The following is a 24,016-nucleotide window of genomic DNA, read 5'->3' as shown; positions in this document are numbered from 1 at the left end:
ACGGATTCAATCCTCAGACTTTCTTTAAGGTTCTCTTAGCTAATGAATCCAAATCCCTGTTGGTTTTTCCTGTGTGGTAGGCATCATTATAAAATGGACATTTCCTGAGATAGCTAACTTAATGCAGTATTCCCATTCTAAATAGAGAGAACATGTGGCAACACCCACATTTTCAGGGCATCCATTGCGAGACAATTGTCTCGTTTCTTAATTTAATGGATTAAATACATCAGTACACAATGCACGTGCCCTTATCCAGATGAATGGAATTATTTTACCTATCTCATCAAGTGTAAATACATAAGATTGTCACTGGCAAAGTCTCAGTAATTACAGCATAGTAAAATGAATGAATATGAAAATGAATAAAATGAATGACACTTACAGTAACTGAAATTAAATGTGGTTGTCTTGTCCTATAAATGTAACAGGCAGAAAGAGGATGTAAAAAACCCCATCACAAGTAGTTTATTATAGGTAGTTTTTTGATCCACATAGTGGTCTTACTGACAACTCCATATTCTCTCAATCTTAGTATAGTATAATATTTCAATGAGTTCAAGTGGAAAACCAGTCATGGCGGGGGGTTAGTCCTGCCTACAGATAAAGAGAAGCCTAGAGCTTGTTCCAAGCAATCTACATGGTCAAGTAAAAGAGGCCTCTTCCACTTAAGAGCAAATTTTCCCAAGCTCAGAAGCTGATTTTCAAAGAATAAGCTCCCACAACTGGGGCTGAATTTTTATAAGAGCTCAGCTCCCATGTAGGCATCTAATTAAGGGACAGACCTTAATTGCAGCACCCAGCAGCTCCCATTGTGACACTTTGTGGCCAGACTTTCAAAAGAGCTCAGCACTATTTTTTTGACATCTGCCCCGTACTGTAAGGCACCTGGGATTAACTCCACTTCAGTAGCTTTCATCCTCGGCTGTGGGGCTTGGGTTAATTTTGTTATTCCTCTCTCCCACCCAATCCAATATCATTCTTTTCGAATAAATGTCTGTATTTTAGAGACTGTTAACCTGGCCACCTCTCATAGGTATATTACATTGGGAAATAAAAGATTTGTCTCCTCAGAAGGAGTGGATGGAGCAAGTTTCCTAGACACTGCCCACTACTCTCTCCTTGGGGCCTGGACCCCCTCCTCATTTTGAAAGAGAATGAGCAGGAAATCATGTTTACATTTCCTCTCTCTGAGATATTTGGGGTTTTTATCCCCCCTGTAGGAATGGATGACTATGGTCCTTTGGGCGCTGAGCACTCTTGTTTGGTGTTGGAGTCAAGGGAAGCCTAGGGCATTTGGTACCTCACAGGAGGTATTTCACCATTTGTAAGATCAGGTCTGAAGTAACTTTTCCAAAGCCACAGAGGGAGTTGGTATTGATCCTTGCATTAAGAGCCATACTTCCTTTACCAGAAGAAATGGAAACCGGCCCACAAGGATGTTCCAATTTTTAGTCAGAATGTTTTGGGGTTTTTAACATCTGAAAGTTTCCTCAAATTAAGAGATGCCAATTCTGGGCCTGAGAAGCAAAGTGCTAGTCTCCTCAGCTCCCATTGACTTAATTGGGAGGTAAGGGCTCTCAGTGTGTCATGGGTCAGTTCCCAGACTGCTGCACTGGGCAATTGGGGTGGGGGGAGGCAAATATAGTGCCCATCTTTAAAAAAGGGAAGAAGAATAATCCAGGGAACTACAGACTGGTCAGCCTCACCTCAGTCCCTGGAAAAATCATGGAGCAGGTCCTCAAGGAATCCATTTTGAAGCACTTGGAGGAGAGGAAGGTGGTCAGGAACAGTCCACATGGATTCACCAAGAATAAGTCATGCCTGGCCAACCTGATTGCCTTATATGATGAGATAATTGGCTCTGTGGATATGGGGAGAGCAGTGGACATAGGTCTTGACTTTAGCAAAGCTTTTGATACGGTCTCCCACAGTATTCTTGCCAGCAAGCTAAAGTATGGATTGGATGAATGGACTAGAAGATGGACAGAAAGCTGGCTAGATCATCAGGCTCAACGGGTAGTGATCAATGGCTTGATGTCTAGTTGGCAGCTGGTATCAAGCAGAGTGCTCTTGGGGTTGGTCCTGGGGCCAGTTTTGTTCAACAAGTTCATTAATGATCTGGACGATGAGATGGTTTGCACGCTTAGCAAGTTTGCAGCTGACACTAAATGACACTAAACTTGGGGGAGAGGTAGATATGCTAGAGGGTGGGGATACGGCACAGAGTGACCTAGACAAATTGCAGGATTGGGCTAAAAGAAATCTGAGGTTCAACAAGAACAAGTACAGAGTCCTACACTTCAGACGGAAGAATCCCATGCTCTGCTACAGGCTGGGGACCGACTGGCCAAGCAGCAGTTCCCCAGAAAAGCAACTGGGGATTACAGTGGATGAGAAGCTGGATATGAGTTAAGAGTGTACCCTTGTTGCCAAGAAGGCTAACGGCATATTGGGCTCCATAAGTAGGAGCATTGCCAGCAGACTGAGGGACATGATCATTCCCCTCAATCAGCACTGGTGAGGCCACATCTGGAGTATTGTGTCCAGTTTTGGGCCCCCCCACTACAGAAAGGATGTGGACAAATTGGAGAGAGTCCAGCAGAGTGCAATGAAAATGATTAGGGGCCTGAGGCACATGACTTACCACACTAATCAGAGGAGAGGCTGAGGGAACTGCGTTCTTTAGTCTGCAGAAGAGAAGAGTGCTATCAAATCCCCCCTCAGTCTTCAACTACCTGAAAGGGGGTTCCAAAGAAGTTGGAGCTCAGCTGTTCTCAGTGGTGGCAGATGACTGAACAAGCAGAGTTGCAGTGGGGTGAGGTCTAGGTTGGATATTAGGAAAAACTATTTCACTAGGAGGGTGGTGAAGCATTGGAATGGGTTACCTAGGGAGGTGGTGGAATCTCCATCCTTAGAGGTTTTTAAGGCCCGGCTTGACAAAGTCCTGGCTGGGATGATTTAGCTGGGGTTGGTCCTGCTTTGAGCAGGGGGTTGGACTAGATGACCTCCTGAGGTCTCTTCCAACCCTAGTATTCTATGATTCTAGGAATTGGGCCTGCAGTTCAGATAATCGGTCATTCTAAGTGAAACTGATTTAATGATACTACTAAGACTGAAGTACCAACAAGCGAAATGGAGGAGACCCACCAATACAGCATCATTAACTCTGCATTGGTAGGTCTGGTAGTAATGGCAGCTGCCATTACATCTTTTAAGTGTTAGCTCACTCCTGGAGAATGCTGTGTGGTGATAAAACCACATTTGCTGCAGTAACTGCACACAGTGGAGACGATACACATACCAGGGCAGATTTTGACCTTTTGCCACATTTGATACTCTTTCCATTTTTCTTAAATTGTGTTTTCACTTTCTTGATTTTTTTTCTCCAATTCTGTTCACAGTAAGGGGATATGTTTATGGCCTCTAAGCATCTCTTAGGGTAAGAGAAGGGTCTGAATTTTTCAACTTCAGATGCAAAGAGAGGTGCTACCCCTACATCTATTTTTATTTATACAATACCTTTATCTCTTACAGCACTTTTCATCAACTGTGCTCAACATGCATTACAAAGGAGGTCAGAACCATTATCCTCATCTTACTGATTGGGGAAACTGAGCAGCAGAGAGGGGCAGTGATTTGCTCAAGCATCAGAGCCAGAAATAAAGCTCAGCTCTTCAGAGTCTTAGTCCAGCCACTGCAGTATACTTCATCTCTCTAGATAGGTAGTTGTATTGTAACAAATTGAGTTACAATGAATCATAATCAGATTTGTGGCCAATAATTCCACTGTTCAAATTATTTCAATTTGAGCCTGCATCATCACAAATAACTTTATGAAAAGTAATGTTCCTGTTCTGTACGTAATTTCCAAACATCCTTATCTGAGCCGACAATTATGGGGAAGTCAGTATGCTGGGGATACTTAACTCCTATGCATAAAACCCTCAGTGCTTCAATGTTGCAATATAAGGTTAAATTAAAATCTTGTTCCTGATGCATACTACCTGGTTAGATATGAATCATTAGTATAAAAACAAATTTCCCAATTATACTTTAATTGTGAGAGAATGCAATTAATTTTGTACAGTTATTTTATCTTGGTTTATGTCCGTGCCCTCTCTGTTCCCTAGAGCCATGCACCATTCTCCTTTGAGGCTGTTGCCAATGTTATCTTTGCAGCTGGTAAAGGTGGTGGTCGGTGTATGGAGCTAATATTTAGCAATGTTCCCAACCCCAAATTGAAGTACAATAGGCGTGTATGTAAAAATGGTGCATCGTTCAGATGCTATACTATTTGCTAACAAAGGCAAATAGTATAACATTAGCAAAAATCATCCGTAGTAGTAATGATGATTTTGTTGCCTGCCAATCCATCATTCTGTAGATGTTGTAGGTGGTTCACATAAACATACCATACTAAAACAGATAAAAATAAAAGGCTAAATTTTCAAAAGATCCTCTTAGCTTGTGCCTGCAAAATTTGTGTATTGCGTAAGTGGGTACTTATTCCTTCCATTAGCTACAGGGTTTGAATACATAAACTGGTATGGGCACAAATTTTGCACATCTCATTTAAGAGGCTTCTGTGAAAATCTGATCCATAAAAAACACATTAAAGCATAAAAATAACATCATTAGTTACCGAAGTGAGTGTTTCTACAGGTGTTTACCCTAGCTTAACTAAATCAGTTTAAAAATCATTTCAACTTAAAATGATGCAATTTCTGTGGGTAGACAAAATCTGAGTGTCCAAAACTTGGCCCTTTCCTGGGGTTTGGAAAGGATAATGTAAAATCAATAATCTGCCATAAACCTTAGCCTCAACTTCCTGTGAACTAGTGTTCCTAGAGTTTTCCCTCTAGGATTTCCTCTCTCCTAGCTCCTTAGTTTCCTCTCCTTAGAAAGGCAGGCTTAGTTACCAGGTGGAGTTTTAGTTTTTATTATTATTATTCTAGTAGTGCCTTGGGACCAACTGTGAACAGGGCCCCATTGTGCTAGGCACTGTACAAGCACAGCTAATGAGCTGCAGCTGCCAGCAGAACTCGGCCCCTTTCTGTAGGGGTTCTAACATCTGCTGCAAACACGGTGAATCAACAGACAAACCCTACCACCTTGATACCAGAGGGAATTCACTGCTAAAAACATTAAGAGAAATAAATCATGCAAGTTCTCGGCTCCACTTAGTGGGCAAAGAACAAACAGCACTTTTCAAATTACCAAATTATAAAAAAGGTTTATTAGAAGAATGCAGCTTATCAGCATGTAACAAATAGCTTCTCTTTCTCCCTGTAAGACCATTTTGAAGTTCTGGCAAATCAGGATTGGGTCTATGGAAAGTTAGAGTGAGCTGCTGAATGGAATTACCTGCCATCTTTTGGCTTTCTTCATGGAGCTGACTAAGAAATAGCTTTGAATAGATTTTTTTTTTCTGCTGAATAAAGATCATTTAATTAAACCAGTAAAAAATGTAACTATGGCCTTCTCTCCAGCTTCTGTGACACTTGCATGCTTGGCTCTCACACTAACGATAAAAGCAGAGGAACTCTGTTGACTTTGGTGGATTGATTCTAGATTCACACCTTATGACTGAGAACAGAATCTGGCCCAGTATGTCTGTAAAATGCCGTGGGCACTAAATAGCAATAGGTAGGCTTGACTGTAGAGGAGGTTCTGAATATGGCCCAGATCCTGCATGATGCTGATCATCCTCACCTCCCAAACTCTGCAGCGAGAGCTGAGGTTGCACAAAAGTTTCCCAGACATTCTCATGGTCCTTAATAAGAACATCACAGTTTTAAAACTGTGATTTTGTCTGGTGAAATCTCTCTGAACAGTCATCTTGACAGATTAAGGAAATGTCAGGGATTTCCCTACACCCCCTCAGTTTTGTGAACTAGTTACATGCAGTGTTGCCAATTTAGTGATTGTTTGGAAATGTGAATTGAAATTGAAACATATTTAAAAGCATATACAGTGTATCTGATAAAGTATAATAGATTTGAAAAGTATGAACACAGACTAGCTTCCTTATACAGCTGTTGCTCTTATGACCATGTCAGTGCATTCATTTTGGTGATGTTAGCCAACCTAATAATTTCAAATTATGATTTGTAAGCAAAGTCTAAATGAACTCTCCCTGACAGCCAGTGATAGGCTGGGGGGAAAGGCTTCAGGACAAGACTGTATTTACATTCACACCTAATCTACTAGGTATCCAACAAACAGAGCTGTGTTGCCCAAGTGATAGATTTTTGGCTGGGGTTGGGTTACAAATCACTTGAATGGGGTAGAAATGTTGTTCTTTTTGTATGAGTAAAGGGCAGTAGAACTGTACTTAGCCTGTGCTGACTGAGGGCATCAAGAGAGGGTGGGGGCAGGTGTTTTGCTTGATGGTCTGCCTGAGTCACAAGTACTATTTGATGTGCCCCTCTCCACTGTTTAAAGACAGAGCTGATTAGGCTCCATAGATAGTCTTTTGTTCTCTTAAGTGACCACTACAGCTGAAATCACTGAAAATCAGGTCTAACTGCTTAGACCTGCTGTGGGACAGTGCTTCTGTGGAAGAGACAGCCCAGTCTGCACTAGCAGTGAGGTTCCCCCACTGAGAGCTCAGCTGAAATCACTGAGAGCTGGGTGGAACCTCAAGAGACCAACTAGCAGAGGTCACAGTGGCAGATGGCGGCAGAAGGTGATGGCGCAGGGCCATTGGCAACAGAGCAATGGAGTGAACGGTGGCACAACAAACAATAGGGGCCAGAGCGAACAGTGAGCAGCTGGAGGAACGAGCAAGGTGCCTTTTGCCCCCCACCTGGGATGTGAACTCATGTGAAAGCACCTCTGAACTCAGTCTCCACTGACCAAGGACAACACCAGTGAGTGTTAATGGGGCTGTTAAGAATGTTGGAGACACAACACAGTTCATGTAAACAAACACGGCTGTGGCATCATACTTTCTATTTAAGCAAGAGATGCCACACGCTACAAACTGGAGGCCAATGTTAAGTGCATTGTCACTTGTTCATCCTGAAGTTGAACACTGGTTCTGAACAAGACCAGCAAATGCTCACTATCTTTCTGCAAGAAACTCAACTGACTGGCTAGAAGCATTTGGTGCAACAGCAAAAGACTCAACAGTTGAAAAAGTGAAGAATTCTCTCACCACATTCAAAAAATTTGTATACATGGCTGATGAATGCACCAATACAAATGGTCATCAAGTATTAAGTCATTGTGTATGTTATCTTGATGTCAGTGGTAGGCCAGTAGATGCATGTCTAAATGTTCAAGTTATAGAAGACAGATTGGCTGCATCTGTGACAACTCACATCTTAGTTAAATGCTTGTCAATGGGACCCCAAACAGATGGCTGCTTGTGCATTTGATGGAGCTGCAAATTTCTCTGGAAGACATGGTGGAGTACAAGCTTTGCTCAAAGAAAAGTGTAACCCTAATCTCCTATACACACTGCAGAGGCCATCTACTCCAACTAGCACTAGTACAAGCTGCAGACTCTTTAAAAAACATTAAAAAAGCTATAAATGTCTTCATTATATTCTTTTTTTCAGCAAGAGTCCAAAAAGACTGAATATCTTGGAAAATATAGATCAAATTAGTCCAACCTGGGAAAACCCCCTGGCTTTCTCATGAGTGATCCTTGGCTGTTGTCTAAAAATTACTCTAGCCATTATTACTGGCTTTGGAAAGTATCTACCAAGATGGGATGGATCTAAGTAGTGAGGCTGGTGGATTACTTTTTCTAATAAGTTCAGAGAAGACTATTGCCATTGTCTCTTGTAAGTCTACTGTTACTTGGGTCATTAAACAATGCCATCCAGGCATCTGCTACAACAGTAGTAGATCTTTGTCCAGCAATAGAAGCTACATTTGGATCAATCAGAGAGCTATCCATTGAAAAAGTACTGGAAGAAGCAAAGACTTCAGTCCAGAAGTTGACTAATGAAGATATTTATATTGAATCCTTAAGTGAAGAGGACAAGAAGTGTTTGTTAAGACAACTGAAAGTACACAGACTCGATTCTTAAAAATCGACAACAGCGACTTCTAGATTCTACTCAACCTCTATGTAGCTTTTACAGATCTGTGTCTTATAAAACACCTCCAGTTGAGTGGAGGGAGGCACTACCATAAATGGGGCTGCCGTGTGCTCAGGACAGAACAGAGAATTTGAATACAGAGTGGAATATCATATGACGAATGAATGAAGATTTGACTTCAACTTCTTTTTTTATCACTAGTGGCTTGACCTGATCTTTATGCTATGTTTCCTGGGCTGAAAGAAGTAGGAATTCATCTCTTGCTACTCCCAGTCACAACAGCTACAGTTGAAGTGTTCTTTTTAATCATTTGAATAGAATTTTGTGTTTTGAAAGAAGTTGCCTTCTGCCTGATCATATGAATGAACTAATGAGCATATCAGTTGAAGGAATGGAAGTACCAGACACATGAGAAGCCACCAAAGATTAATGCATTGCATTCAAGAAGTTCATTAACAGAGTTGTGCAAATTTTATACCAAGAAGGATGTAGTGCTTCAGAGAAGGCTTGAGTAGCCAACTTTAATTTGTGATTTTAAAATCTAATAATGGTCATGAAACACTTTTTCAGTTTTTTACTATGGTGCCATACAGCCCACCTTCACCCTCCACAGTCTCACCTCCCCCCCCTTAATTTCAATTCTTGGGGAAAACACTGGGGCATGTCCTTCCATAAAATTTCCACTAGGTACATGCTGTAATTTTCACCTGAATAGCTGGCTTCCAGATCTAGCATATTTTGACCTTTTTGGCATTTCATTAAAGAAAATGTTTGATATGGTTTAATTAAGTGTCCCCTAGTGTGATTTCAGTTCAGCTGTGCCAGATACTCCTCAAAGCAAAGCACCTTCTGTCCAATTAGATAAACACAGTTCCCTCTGTGACTAAGTCTAGTTAAGTGGAAGATAAAGCAGAAGATCAACACCTAGCTTTCAAATACCCCTAATTTCAGTCCCAGAGTTCCCTACGCTCCACAGAGATTTTGTGTCAAAAGTGAGGGGACAATTGTTTACATCAGAAATTAAAGAATCATGAAACTGAGGTTAGAGAGAGTAACTTACACAAAATGGATGAATCCCACAGCATTTTCAAGCTTCCTCCATGAATAATTTTAAAAATAAAACTCATTAAGGAAATTCTGAAATTAGTGCACTTGCAGCCATGGATACAGATTGGTAACATACAATAGATTTGTGTTTCTGTGCTACCTTGGAAATCCATAGTCACATACTGTTAGAGATTCTGCCACATTGGATCAGTGGGAATGATGTTCCCCACCACAATCAGTAGGACTGAGGCGACTAAATACCTTTCAGGATCTGGTCTTAAATGGCTTGAGAGGTGATTGGAGGACTCTCTTTTTTGTAAGACTAAGATTCCAGGCAGGAAATCAGGCAGCCCCCCAACAACCCCTTTCTAGATGTAAAACTCAAGACACTGCTGTGCCATTAAGAAAGAAGGGACCTGTAATTTTCCACCAGTGAAGCTCCACCTGTGGTAGCAATAATGGAGGCTGTAGTGTAGACAAGGCCCAGGTGTTTCTAATGGGTTCTTGGTAGCCCTTGCTACCCTAGTGTCCACTGTAACCACCTCTATGGAAGAAGATTACAGAGAGAAGAGGTGGCTTTTCCCATGTACAGTTCCTGAGCCCCACGCAGTGTCCTGTGAACTGGAGGGTGGGTGCTACAACAGTGGCTATATGCTCTCCTGCTATAGAGGTGAGATCTGTGTATTGAAGGTCTCTTCCTTTCTCAGTTCCTAAGAACAAATCTGTCCTAACATAGCGTGTTCAGTGCAATATCAATACTCAGTATGTTTTAAAATGTACTTCTGAACAATAGACTAATAAACCAGGATTTCCTCTTAGAATCGCTGTTAATACTTGCAGACTTCTTATGGGTTAAGACTGATCTAGGATGAATTTACCTAGGAAAATGGGACCTGTAATCTTCCATCAGTGTAGCTTCCTGGATGGCATAACAAGGGTAAAATGTTTTTCCCACCCAGTCTCCTAAGAAACTGAAGTGAACACCCTGACTCTTGGAAGAAGTGCCATGGCATTTTTAATGACCATGGTGATCAGGATTTTCATGTTATATCTTGTCTAAAGGACAGTGCTTCCACAGAAGTGTCCCCTAGTACTATGCTATAGCATTGATTCAGCTGGAGAAGTGCCATCTGCCCAATCATCAGCTCCATTTTCTAAAGCACTTACAGCAGGTACCTTATTCTTGGGAGGTCTTCCATCTAGGAACTGATTCAAGCCACCTGCCAATGCTGGTTCATAATGATAGAATATCAGGGTTGGAAGGGACCTCAGGAGGTCATCTAGTCCAACCCCCTGCTCAAAGCAGGACCAATCCCCAAGTTTTGCCCCAGATCCCTAAATGGTCACCTCAAGGATTGAACTCTCAACCCTGGGTTTAGCAGGCCAATGCTCAAACCACTGAGCTATCTCTCCCCCGCATAATGTGAAATCTCAGGTAATCACAGCACATGCTAGAGTAGCACCAAAGAGCCAGATCTTTGCTTTGAGTCTAGTCCAGGGCAGGCTGCGATTACCAGAGACATGCTCGGTCAAGTCATTTGTTTTGCTCTTGTCCCATTCCTCTTCTCATTTCCTTTCTGATCCTTACTGCATATTTTTTATTATGATTATTCCTGGATATGGCACAGTCACTCACTGTCTTTAAAGACAGTGCACCAGACTCCTAAACAGCTGCTGTTCCCATGACTCAATATTTTCCCAGCTTCAATCCTGTTCCATTGCTGACACAACCCTGATAAAAGCACTCGGTGGTGGTGGTGGTGGTGGTGGTGATGAGCACTGTGATAGCTGCACAGCAGACATTGGACCCACAGTCCATTTTTTGGCAGTTAATTAGCAGCTCTGCTATACACATACACAAAAGGGAAAGTTTTAATTAGGCTCGTAAAGGAAGCTGGAAAAATTGGCCAGGAAAGTAGCTTCTCTGTGCATATAAGTGTAGGGTAAACTTAATTATAGCCAATAGAGAGAGAGTGATGCTAAAACCTAACTGTACTGCAGGAGGTTAAGAAACGGGCTGTGTGACTGTGACCCTAAGACAACCCCAATGCCAGATGTCAAGGGGCTCCTTGGTATGTAACATTAAAACTCAGCTGGCCTGACCAGCTCAGTACAAACCTGCCCCCCCCACCACCACCACACACACACTGTTGTCACAATGTTTATTTAAAAGGGGTCTTGTGATATCACTTGAAAACTAATCACACTGGTCACTAATATCTGTGAAATGTATATAATGTTGTATGTGAAATCATGGATGCTCTCTGATATTATGTTTTGGAGTCTGTAAGGGGGCAAAACCTTTCTCCCCTCCTCCTCATAGAGAATGGCCAACACCTCTCGAACTTGATCACAAATCAAGCCAGATGTGGCCAAGAACAATGGATTATTCATTTGCACTGGGGATCACAGAAAGATTGCAACAGTTAACTTGGCATGAGCTCCTGGTGGACACAGAAAGCTGAGCCCCAAGGAGGGCTTCCTGACTTTGATAACAGAGATAAACATTGAGGATATAAAGAACTACTGAAAGCCTTTGGGGTATCCATCACTTAGGGGACAAATTGGAGAAGCACTCTCTAAGCTCATGAAAAGCAGACCACATTGGCCTGGCTGGCAAGAGTAGCTGGAAACTGAGTATAGGTGCTTGGACAAAGATTGTAACTGGCTGAAATTAAGTTAGTCACTGAAAACATGTTTTGAGTTACCTGTAACCATTCTTGTCTCGTCTCTTCTTATCACTTAAATATCTGTTCTTTAATAGACTTCTTCTTTGTTTTATGACAAAGCCATATCAGTGGCACATATTAAACTGAAGGGTAAAATCCTCATCCAAGCAACCAGGCTGGCGAGTGTACTGGCTCTTTGGAGACAGTGAACTTCTAGGAGGGACTGGACAGTGCAGGGGAGAGGCTTCTGGGAGACTCAGGGCTGGAAGGGTTGTTGGTGTCACCCTGTAAGGAGTAAGTAGGCTGATGGCAGCTAGTGTGAAGCACCCAGGGTTATGGGGCAGGCAGTGACGCAACCCTTAACTGGTCTGTGTGAGTGTCAGTGACACTCTAAGAAAGCAACTTGAATAGAAAAAGATGGGAAGGACTGAGGTCGACCATGAATCCACCCTCTGCAATTCAGTTAAGGCTCTTCAGGGTGGGTGTATCAATGCAGGATGAGGCACTTCATCATACCCTTTGTATTCCAGCACCTCCCCTGTTTTGTAGTCAAATACAACCTGCTCTTTACCTGAGGTAATTAGCTTCAAATACCTTTGTGTCAAAGGTAGGGAAGTTCAAAATCTAATGAAAATAGATATGTCCCCCTGAATCTTTCTAATTCTGCCATGAAATAAACTAGAAACAAACATGAAACTGACGAGTTGTCTTTCATTGTGTGTGCTGAGCAAAATGCAAACGCTGAACACCCCTACTTAGGATGAAAGGTAAATTAGACTTTAGATGCAATTTTAATAATCTAAAATAGTATTTCTGATTATTTGCTAGGGATTGACAATGTACTCCGTACTTAGCAAGCCATAAAAGTGCAGATGGTTTCTGTTCTGACAGAGACTGACACAAAAAAGGCATCTTGCTCTGAGAATCCAGAGTATGGAGCTTGTGGTTTCCTTTTATAGTCTATAAATATTCCATTATATTAACTGATAATAGTTAAGTCACATGAACATTTTTAAGGTTTTTATTTTTGACAGACTCTCTAAGATAATCTTCATTTTGTTTGCCTCTTATTTCTTGAATAAAGCCTGAAGTGGTCAGGTAGTTTTTGAACAATTTGAACCCGGTGAGGCAGAGAGAGGTCTTAGTCTGCAAGGTCTGTTGTGGAGAGCAGTAGGGATAGCAAAGTGGCTTTTTGCTAGTGGGAGTCAAGGCTACTGGGTATGTGAGTGGTGTGATGGTGGTGTACCCTCTGTATTCACTGGAAGTTTCAAGCCCCTTGTGCCCTCAACACTTGCAAGAATTCAGGATAAAAAGGGTTGTGGCCGTGTCTGAGGAGATGTGCTTAAATAAGCTCCCCAGCCTACAATTCTTCATGTTCCCACTCTGGCCTTACTCCTGCTATTAGACAGGTGGTGTAATGCAACATCTGTGCAGCAGTGCCCTTATTAGCGCAGGATGGCATGGTGCTGAACTCTCTAGTCCTGTTTCCTCCTCTGCTTGAATTTACAGGCCCAACACCCCACAGCGGTACTGTGCACAGTACCAGATTTACCATGGCTCTGGGCCCACGGTCCAAAGGGGGCCCGGCCCGCTCTTCTCTGCGCCCCCGTGGGGGCAGACGCTTGGTGCGCTCGCCCACCTCCCGGGTTTTCCAATAGGTGCAGCCGGGCAGGTTCTGCTGGCAGCCAAGCTCCTCCCCCGCCTCTTCCCCCAGTGTGTTATGTTCCCTCCTCTCCCACTCTCCCTGCTGCTGATCAGCTGTTCACCGGCAGGAGGGAGGGGGAAGAGCGGAGCCTCAGTTTGCTCGCACCTTCGGGGAGGAAGAGAAGAGGTGGGGCAGGGACTTAGGGAAGGGCATATCCCCTCCAGCCCCCTGCTGTGAGCAACCCCAGCACCCCTCCACCCCCTGCCCTGACTCCTGCACCCCCTCACACACACCCTGACCCCCCTCAGACCCCTGCCCTATCCCCTGCCCCCCCACCCCATGCCCTGACTCCTGAACCCCCCACATCCCCACTCCCATCCTGAGCACCAAATGGGAGCACCTGCACCCCTTGCACCAAACAGGAGCTGCCTCAGGTAAGCGCTCCACACCCCAACCTCCTGGCCAGACCCTGCACCCCAATGTTTTTTTTATAGTATTTGGAAAGATAATTAAGTGGTCCGTTGAGACCCTCTGTTCTTGTAATCTAACTTATTTTTCCACACACCACTTTAAAAATCACAATCGAGGTACCTCACTTTATTTCCACTTACTTGCTATTACTTATAGGAGGAGGATGAATGAAAAACAGGGGTGGAGGGAGATAAGTGTGTTTTTTCTTGGCTGGGTCCCAAGTAGGGGCCCCAAAAATGAAGCTGAACACAGGGCCAGGGGTCCTTACTAACTCTAAATCCACCACTGGCTGTCACATCACCTGGGCTGGGGATACTGTGTCAGCTGATCCCCATAGTCTCCAACCTACCTGGGCAGTATAGCAGACATGGCCCTGCCCATTAGCTCCTCTCCACTCCCTAGCCCACCCACCCCTTGCTTCCCACAGCTTAAGGCTTAGCCCTCTCATTTTTAAAAAAGATTGCTTGCCCTTCCCCCCCCCCCCCCCCCCCCCCGGCTTTTGTGGCAGCCCTGTTGCCAGGCATCCAGTTTTAGACTGGAAACTCCAGTAGAAAATGGGACCCGAGTGTCCGCTTAGCAGTGCTGACTGGAAACTAAAAGTCCGGTTGGAGGAGTAACTGTATTAGCCTCCACTCCTCCCACTCCCAACACCCACCCCAGGGGGCTGGAAGAGAACTCGCCTTGCTGCTGCTGGATGTCACGGAGTGTGGGGGAGTCAGGGTCCTGCACCCCCCACTTCCTGTGATTCACCGTGACTCTCAGCCAGCCAGTAAAACAGAAGGTTTATTAGATGACAGGAACACAGTCAAAGCAGAGCTTGTAGGTATGGAAAACAGGACCCCCCAGTCAGGTCCTTCTTGTGGGGTAGCGAGCCCAGACACCAGGGCTGGAACTCCCTCCGTTTCCCCAGCCAGCTCCAAACTGCAACCCCCTCCAGCTTCTCCTCTGTCCTTTTGTCTCTTTCCCGGGCCAGGAGGCCACCTGATCTTTTTGTTCTCCAACACCTTCAGTTGGCACCTTGCCGGGGAGGGGCCCAGGCCATCAGTTGCCAGGAGACAGGGTGTCAGCCATTCTCTGTGCAGACAGCATCACACCTGCCTAGGGCTCTGCAACAATCACACACCCTTATCCCACCACCTAGATACTTAAGAAATGCATAGGGGAAACTGAGGCTCCCACACAGTATTCAGAGAAAACATTAAGAACATTCCCACTTTGTCACACTGGAGGAAGGGCAGCTCAGTGCAGAGAGAGACACAGAAAATGGGCTAGAACCAGGGAGAAGGTGGCCGCTCTATGTGGGCAGGAGCCGGGGGGAGGGGGAGAAATCCTGTTTACCCCCTCCCCAGCCCTGCCATGCTTGCAGTTTACCCCGGCCCCTCCCTTGCTCCAGGAACCAACCCTAGCTCCTGCCCCACTGTGCTTTTGCCCCCAGCCCCTTTTACAATAATTACCCAGGGGGCCCACAAAAAGTTAATCTGGCCCTGACTGTGCAGGATCAAGTTGATTGGTACATAATACCACACATGGCAAGCCATTGTTTACACATATACATGGTTTTACTTTGCATGACAGAAACATTTCAACTTCTTGTATTGTTCTCTGCTTCTAACTGTCCACTCAGCAGCACAATAATGCTAGAAATCCTAACCATCAATACATTTGTTGTGTTGTGGTGCATTTCCATATATGTAATATGAAAGTGTGTGTTTTATATTTCTCAATATTCCTGTATAGGAAAATGAATTAATAAGCTGATTGCTGGGTTTTGCTAGCATGTTTTTTTTACAGCCTCATAAATTATTCTGTACTTTCCATACTCCTCTCTGTAAGACAGAGGAAAGCTTGCTCTGCTCTGAACTCTTCTAGTCATCTCTCATAGACTTGATGCATGTTCATTATTTATTTTCTACCAGAATGCAATGCTCCCCAGGCTAAATAACATAGTTTCTTTGGGCCAAGTGGTTAACAATTTCCAGGGAGAGGGGAATGAACACAATGGTGTGGGGTTATCCTCTCTTTCGGACATGTATAAACAAGGTTTTAAATACTACAAATGGATATAAATATATCGTGTGCTGGTGCAGTTTCAGACTTGACCTCTGCTGTGTTCCCCTTTCCCCGGAACATCTGAAATAATACAGTGAGCGTAACTAAACCTCACAAATAGTGCCAGTGGATTTTTCATCCTTTTTGCCATTCTGGTGCCTGGTTCATTCTGCAAAATTGTTTTAGGAGCTTTGCATCCGTGTAGGTGTCTGGCTGTTAGAGAGGTTATTTTATTAAGGTGCATATCAGATAGGCTGCTGTAAAGTTTCCTGACGCTCTCTGAGGTAATACCGTTCCAAAGTACCCCTGCAGCCTAATGACTGATGGCCACCATCCTCATTTATCTCTCGCCAGAATTATTCCTCGGTGACTCCTTACTGCCATTTGTTGTAGACAAAGCCTTGTACTTGTAAGCAGATACAACGGAGCAAAGTTCCATCACTCATCATCCAGGGTGCAGAGTGCAGGATGTCACCCACTCCCTGCCAAAGTCTCAGCCATTTAACAATCAGCTGGTAAGATGATAGCATTTTCATTAATTGATCTGAAGTAGCTAAATATGAGGATATTTTGGGGGGGGATTTAACAGTTGCTTTGCCCCCATCTTCCTGAATACGCAGGGAACAAAGAAAGCTACCCATTTTGTCCTGAAATAGCAACAGCTTTATTTCAGTTCTCTTCCTCTGGTCTCTGCAGGGCGTTACCGCTCACAAGTCCATGGGAGTTGGGTGCCTAACTCATCTTTGTGCGTTCCTTTGAAAATCTGCCCCTAAATCTTCACCACAGCTCTTTGAGGTAGCTCACAAGGTAAAAGAATGACCTTCATTTTGTTTTCCATGGCGATCTAGGGGACAAAGAGGTTAAGTAATTTGTCCAGTAGCAGAGCTTGAACTAGAACTTGGGAGCTCTCAGCCCAAGCTTTTGTCCCCCAGATCCCTCTGTCTATCAGCTGGTGGCTCTAAATTATGGCATTGCTTGCCTCCTGGTGACAGCTGATGTCTGAATGCTGATTTCATATTGCAGTTTTATGTCCTTTCTGAGTCCTTTAAGCAGTGGGGCTGAGATCACCAATCAAAACATATCTTTTTGTGATTTTAATTATAATTTTCATGTCACAGTGGAACCAGATCTCTTGTGAAAATTAAATCTGTGACTTTACTCGTAAAAGTAATGTGTGATCCTGGAACGTTTAAGTCATTGTCTATTATTTTACCTAACAAGTGCTTTTTTAACAAAATTATATTTTTTTTGTCAAATGCGCTTATTTTCCTCACCCTTTTTTCTTTTCTTTTCAGTGGCCTAAATATGCATTCAGAAAAGTTCATTTCCAGTCTCATCCCATCTATGTGTGCAGAGAATGCACAGGTATGGATATTTCAGCAGGGCTCGCCTTTCCCTTTCTCTAATAAACCTGATTGTTCTACCTCCACTAAGGGAATATCTGATCCTTGCTCTAAGGACCACAGCCAAGATTTTCAAAGGGGCTAGAGGTTTTGAGTGTCTCAATTTTTGGGTACCCACTGAGACACCATAAAGGGGTTTGATTTCCAGAAAGTGCTGGGCACTCACCCTCTGAAAATCAGGCCCCTTTAAAGTGTCTCCAGCTGGGTATCCAAAATCACTAGTCATTTTGAAAATCTTGGTCCAAGTTCCTGATCTTGATAGCAGTTCTCAAAGTCTGAGGACCTAGTTCTCCCATGGCCTGCACCTTATGCAGTCACTTGCATCAGTGCAAAGTAAGTGTGAAACACTCATTCTACATCTTCTTTCAGCACAAGGTGCAGAACAACAGAGAATCAGGCCCAGAATGTCTCTTCTCCTTTGTGATTCTAGAATGATTGGCTGGCATGCCCTTCAGAGACTGCACACTTTGGGCTAATTTCAAAGAGCTCAGACATGGTGACGTAAATTACACATTGGCAAATTGCTAAATGGAACCTTGCTGGTGTAATTTGCTCACTAAGGGGAGATTGACACTGCTGCAATTGATGCAGCGGGGATCGATTTAGTGGGTCTCGTGAAGACCCGCTAAATCGACAGCAGAGCGCTCTCCATTCGACCCTGGTACTCCACCTCTCCGAGAAGAGTAAGGTAAGTTCCCTGGAGAGCATCTCCTGTCAATGCAGCGCAGTTAAGACACCAGGGTAAGTCGACCTAGGCTACATCAACTCCAGCTACGTTATTCACCTAGTGGAAGTGAAAACAACCCCTAAGAGTAAAATCCTAGTGCTACTGAAGTCCAGTAGCAAAACTGCCATTTGTGACACTATGCCACATATTCTTCATAGAGATATTATTGTGATATGATTATTGCATAACTATGATGTACTTTTTGCAAGATAGGTCATGTGAGATATCATTGAAAAGGTTATGATTTACTGAATATGATTATCCTATTTGTATGCATGTATCATTTTGGTATCTGAAGTTAGGAATATTGTCTGTGCATCTATTACAAATGTGTTTACACCTGGGGAACGCCCACTAGGCAGAATGCAATCAGTCTAGATGGCTGCCTGGGTCAGGCCTTTAGGGAGAACAATGGGTCTTAGAAGAAGCTAATCTTCCACCGGGGAGCCTTCCTGAGGATACTGCAAACAGCCTCCGGGTCATGGCTGCTATGACCATATGGGGAAATGTGACCAAGTCATCTGGTACTGGACTCCATCTTGGAATACCAGTGTTTTTCCGGACGTGGGAACCAAGCTTGGAGACAAAGGATTCCCATCATAAGCAAAAGCTATTTAAGGCAGGGGAGTGATATCATCGGGGTTTTTCACTGACTCCCTGCCCAAAGGAGACTCTTGGAAACACCTGAGGAACAAGGACTGAATTGGTGGAGAAGTGTTGGACCCAGGCTAGAGGGATTTCTAGCCTGTGAAAGAAATACCTGGGGTTTTTAAGCTGCAAGCAAGGGCAGCTGGCCCCTTAAAAATCCCTGCAAGCAGCTTAAATCATCATTTAGGGTGAGAAGTTGCTATTCATATCCAATCTCTTTAGTATATTAAGATTAGATTGCATTTTTGTTTATTTACTAGGTAATCTGCTTTGATCTGTTAGATTTTAAGTGATTATAAGGGATAGTAATCTTTTGTAGTTCATAAACTTATTTTTGCTTTGTCTAAAACCAGTGTGTGGGAGTCATAACTGGGGGCAGAAAGCTGTATATATTCCCCTCCACGCTGAGGGAGTGAGTGAATTTCATGAGCTTACGCTGTGCAGTTTTCTGTGCAGTGCAAGATGGTATAATTTTGGGTTTACACTCCAGAGGGGGGTGCATGCCTTAGGAACTGGGAGGTGCCTTAGCCGATCCTTCCCATGCAGAGCTGATCTCAGCATCTGTGTGTAGTTGCAGCTGGGTATGTCCCTACCTGTATGTGTGCTGGAGGGGCTTAAGGGCTTGTCACAGCAGTTCAGTGTAAAGGAAGCCCGGTCAGGTGGCTTAGTGGTACCTCAGTTCCAGGTGGCACCCTGGGGGAACCTGTCACACCACTGACTTCAGGGAGGCCAGGATTTCACCCTGAGAGCTAAATTCTAACTTTACATCTGCTCCTGGCCCTTTAGGCCCAAAATCTGCACAGGGCGTATTTAGCAGAATTTGGCCAGAACTCATTACAAGGTAGCCATTAGTGTTTAAGGTGGGGGCACTTCTCAGCTGAAACTTTCCATACCTTCTTTGCTTTTTTTCTTTCTTTCTGAGGTTACCTTCTCTTCCAGCCTCACAGCTTCTAAATTACACCAATTTAGACCCACTTTCCTCAGTATAATTAACACCATTTTACATCTACTCAGAATGTTGTCCTTTGTCTTTGTGTAACTGGAACCTAAGGATTGATATAAAAATAACAAAAATATGAACAAGGACACTTGACCCAAGGTCCTTAATATAGATTTCCCAGTATGATCCCATATCATGCAATCCAAATAGGATATGACTGGATTTAATTACTGTACTGGATTGCATTCCTTTCTACATGTAATTAAAATCAGATTAAAATAAGTGCTTTACATTTGTTTAAATGAATTTAATAATCAAATATTAATGTTTATAACCAAAATAAAGTAACTCCATTAAAATGGAGAAAGATCTTTCAAGCCAAAAGCTTTTGCCTCTGTGTAATGTTTTTCAAATAGGTTTCTGTTAACATCTGATCTTTATTTCATACAACTTTTATCTTTCATCACCGAGTCCTTGGAGAATGTTCTCTGGAGCTTTTCATAAGACAAATTGAAGTAGCAAGAGTGTGCAGCATTGAGTGCATGATTTTGCAGGCTGTTCTTCAGGAATAAATCCATCCAGAATCTTGATATTTCAATCTTCCTGTCCAAAAACATCAAGCTTTATCTACATTGTCTTGTGGGTTTTACTGCAATTTTATTACACATGAATGATTTAAAAGATAAGTTTTTTACAGGCTTCTATCCCACTGGAGCTATGTCCATATTAGAGATTGGCCTGGATCCAAACCCTCTAATCTTTGAGGAAGGCTGCGTCTGAATCCAGAATTTCAAGATTGAGTTTCTTTGTAATGACTGAAGTCCCAAATTTTGGAGAAGTTTGGATCTTTAATCTTTAATGATGATGTGTAGTGTACCATAGTTGAATGCGCATATCTCTAAATAAAATATACGGAACAATATATATTTCAGGGTTTAGCTATGAGTAACTGCCATAATAGTGAAATATTTGTCCTTGTCTACACTGATTGTAAAATTGTGATGGCATCATGAGTTACCTCAATTGTTAAAACTGTTTAAACACAATAAAATTTCAATGTAGAAAAGGACTTATTTCTGTTCAAATTAATACACTAACTCTGTTGTGAGCTGGGATTTGTTGCAAAGCTTTGCAATGAAGTGCTGCTAGAAATGTACACTAATTTTGTTTTAAAATACCTGTTTCAGTTCTGAAGTTCTCTGCCATAGTTTATAGGACGTATACTGTATACAAAGCACAACCAGTTCTGATTTAGCAAAAAATCAACCATTTTAATGACTCAATAATATTAAGCTGAAGACCTGGAGGAGACTTTAAAATGACTCCTTAAGATAGGATTGCCTATTAGCAATAGACTTAGTGCAGGTTTCACTGTCTGTATATCGGGCCTAATTCCCCTCTTGTTAATTTCATGACTGTGTGACTGCATTGACTTCAGTGAAGTAATTCCTAATTTATATCCGTGTGCCTGAGAACAGAATCAGATCAGTATTCATTAAGCTGCATTCTCTTCTCATTGATTCTCTTCTTGCTGGTGTAAATTAGAAATAACTCCACTGAAGTCAAGAGAACAACTTGGGTATAAACCTGGTGTACCATAAGACACAGTGGAATCAGGCTTTACATTTTCAATTCTAGACACCTATAATGTGCACACCAATTAACACCCTGCATAAAACATGCAGTTGGATGCACAAATGGGTAGCTGCATGTAGAAATGTCCATTTATATGTGCATCCATTCATTTCTCTTCCCACGCTGATGTAAATCGGAGGTGACTCTGCTGACGTTGGAGGAGATGCAGTGTGAGGCTGTAAATGAGGAGAATTGGGCCATGTGCTTGCTGCTAGGTGGCTGTTTGCATCTCCACATGCATATTTAATGGAAGTCTTTGAGTGCATAAAGTAGGGACTTCCTCAAAGTCTGGAAGTGTTTGGAGCTGGAGTTTTTGTTCAGGACCATCTCCAGTGCAGAGCTACATGACGATAGTGAAATATTCCCTGTCACTGCATGATGGGATAGCAAGACCGTCACCTGTACTGTTGCCTTGTACACAGGACTAGTATTAATTCAACTGTCCCTTTACCCATCCTTGATGATATGAACCATGGAACAATTGAGACAGCCATGGCAGATACCAGCTCCTGCTCTAACGTCTTTTGCTTCATACCAAATGTTTATAAAATGTGACAACTTCTCTATGGTGCATGTGCAAAAGCGAGGAAGCCAAGTGAAACAAAACTATTGCACTGCTAAAAAAAAAGAGGTGTGATCCTTTTATATTTTACTTAGGGTCCCTTTTGCCATTACTTTATTTGTAACCCCAGCAGTTTTCTTTGTTTTGCCATTACATTATGGTAGAGGTCACCTGCTGAGGGATGCTCACATATGGTGGAGGGTCAGGCAGCTGAGGCAGTTCTGAGTCATTTCTGCAAGCTCCACGGCCCCTTGTTGCTCAACTTTTCTGTGGATGTTTGGTCTCAAAACCAAGTCTCACTTCATGAACTAGTTGTCAGCACAAAGAGCACCAGAGACTGTTAACCCCTTCCCTGCTGGGTGTAGGCACCAGCTGAGTCAACAATCTCTCTCACACTCACGCACAAGCTCTATGCTCAGTGGATGTACATTGTCCATGCTCTGTGTTGCCGCTGTTTACTTTGTTTTTTCATTGTTGTGTATCCCAACTCACAGCCAAAGGAGGCGACTCTTCCCAGTTCTGGTTTCAGCTCTTATCGCGCCCAAATTCATAGCTGCTATCACTCCCAGTTTGGCCCATCTTGGGGAATGTCGTTAGAGGTGTATGGATGTAACAGAGCAGAATCTGGCCCCATTAATGGTCTCACGGCCCCCCTATACAATAAGTATTTATTATCACCACCATTTTACAAATGGTTAATCTGAAACACAGACATGCACGGTGATTGCATGGGATTCCTGGCCCCACTGTGACTCTGTAGCAGAACTGGAATTACAAAGCTCATGCTCAAATAAATTGGTTAGTCTCTAAGGTGCCACAAGTCCTCCTTTTCTGTTAGCGAATACAGACTAACACGGCTGTTACTCTGAAACCAGCCTAGAAATCCTGACTCAGTCCCCAGTGCACAGTGTCTAGGAATGTTAATTCCGTAGGATTGTAGTTCTGTCCCAAATTCAGTATAGTTAATATGGTAACAGAGTAGATAACAGCTTACAGGATGCATGAGAGCTTATCTAGTTTACAGCCTGCAATGGCATTCAGCACTGAGTCAGAAAGCAATTTTATGCCTGAGGACTCTGACAGGAACTCTACAACCCCTGTGAAGAAATTGACAAGTAATTGTGATGAGGAGGCTGAGTCAGAGACTGATGCAGGAGCTGAGATAGAACTCTGGCATGAGCAGATACATGAGCTTTGAACCCTAGAGATATTAGAGAACCCAGCAATTGCTTATTGCAGGTAACCTCCTTAAATGGAATGCCTGCTGATGGATCAGACGCATGTAATTTCAACCCTGTTCCACTTTTTTCTATTGTTCATGACAAGCTCTTCTCACAAGATTGCCCAGACTAACAGTCAGCAGCATTTATTAACCAGTACTGTTGTGGTATCAATGATATGGGCTAGATACTGCAACCCTTACTCATTTCTTAAGCAGTGAATGGGAATTATGAAGGATCGGTTGTCGGGTAGCTGGGATTGGGTGGAGGAATGGGGTGAGGTATAGAGCCCCCATTTTGCAGCCCCCAGTCAGTAATGTATTAAACCATTTTTTGCACTTGCCCTACGAGAACTATTTTCAGAAATCATAAACACATTTGTATAATACACAGTAGAACAATACAAAGGAAAGAGCCAGCTGATCCTCCCAGGACAACCTGGGAGGCAGTGACCATGAGATGGTTGAGGTCAGGATCCTGACACAAGGAAGAAAGGAAAGCAGCAGAATACGGACCTGGACTTCAGAAAAGCAGACTTTGACTCCCTCAGGGAACTGATGGGCAAGATCCCCTGGGAGAATAACATGAGGGGGAAAGGAGTCCAGGAGAGCTGGCTGTATTTTAAAGAATCCTTATTGAGGTTACAGGGACAAACCATCCCGATGTGTAAAAAGAATAGTAAATATGGCAGGCGACCAGCTTGGCTTAACAGTGAAATCCTTGCTGATCTTAAACACAAAAAAGAGTCTCACAAGAAGTGGAAGATTGGACTAATGACAGGGATGAGTATATAAATATTGCTCGGGCATGTAGGAATGGAGTCAGGAAGGCTAAATCACACCTGGAGTTGCAGCTAGCGAGAGATGTTAAGAGTAACAAGAAGGGTTTCTTCAGGTATGTTGGCAATAAGAAGAAAGCCAAGGAAAGTGTGGGCCCCTTACTA

General features: G+C 43.2%; 1 long non-coding RNA gene across 1 annotated transcript in view; it reads left to right on the top strand.

Moving 5' to 3' along the window:
* Positions 1 to 20,616, top strand: part of LOC125642620 (uncharacterized) — an 83,321-nt gene extending 62,705 nt beyond the window's left edge. The window contains exons 4-6 of the long non-coding RNA XR_007358452.2: positions 16,293 to 16,453; positions 16,635 to 16,745; positions 17,234 to 20,616. This is a non-coding gene — a long non-coding RNA (uncharacterized LOC125642620). The remainder of the gene's footprint in view (positions 1 to 16,292; positions 16,454 to 16,634; positions 16,746 to 17,233) is intronic.
* The last annotated feature ends 3,400 nt before the right edge of the window (positions 20,617 to 24,016 follow it).

Source organism: Caretta caretta, chromosome 9 (genome assembly GCF_965140235.1).
Source record: "Caretta caretta isolate rCarCar2 chromosome 9, rCarCar1.hap1, whole genome shotgun sequence".
NCBI classification, from domain to species: domain Eukaryota; kingdom Metazoa; phylum Chordata; order Testudines; family Cheloniidae; genus Caretta; species Caretta caretta.
This window is presented reverse-complemented; position numbering and strand designations above follow the sequence as displayed.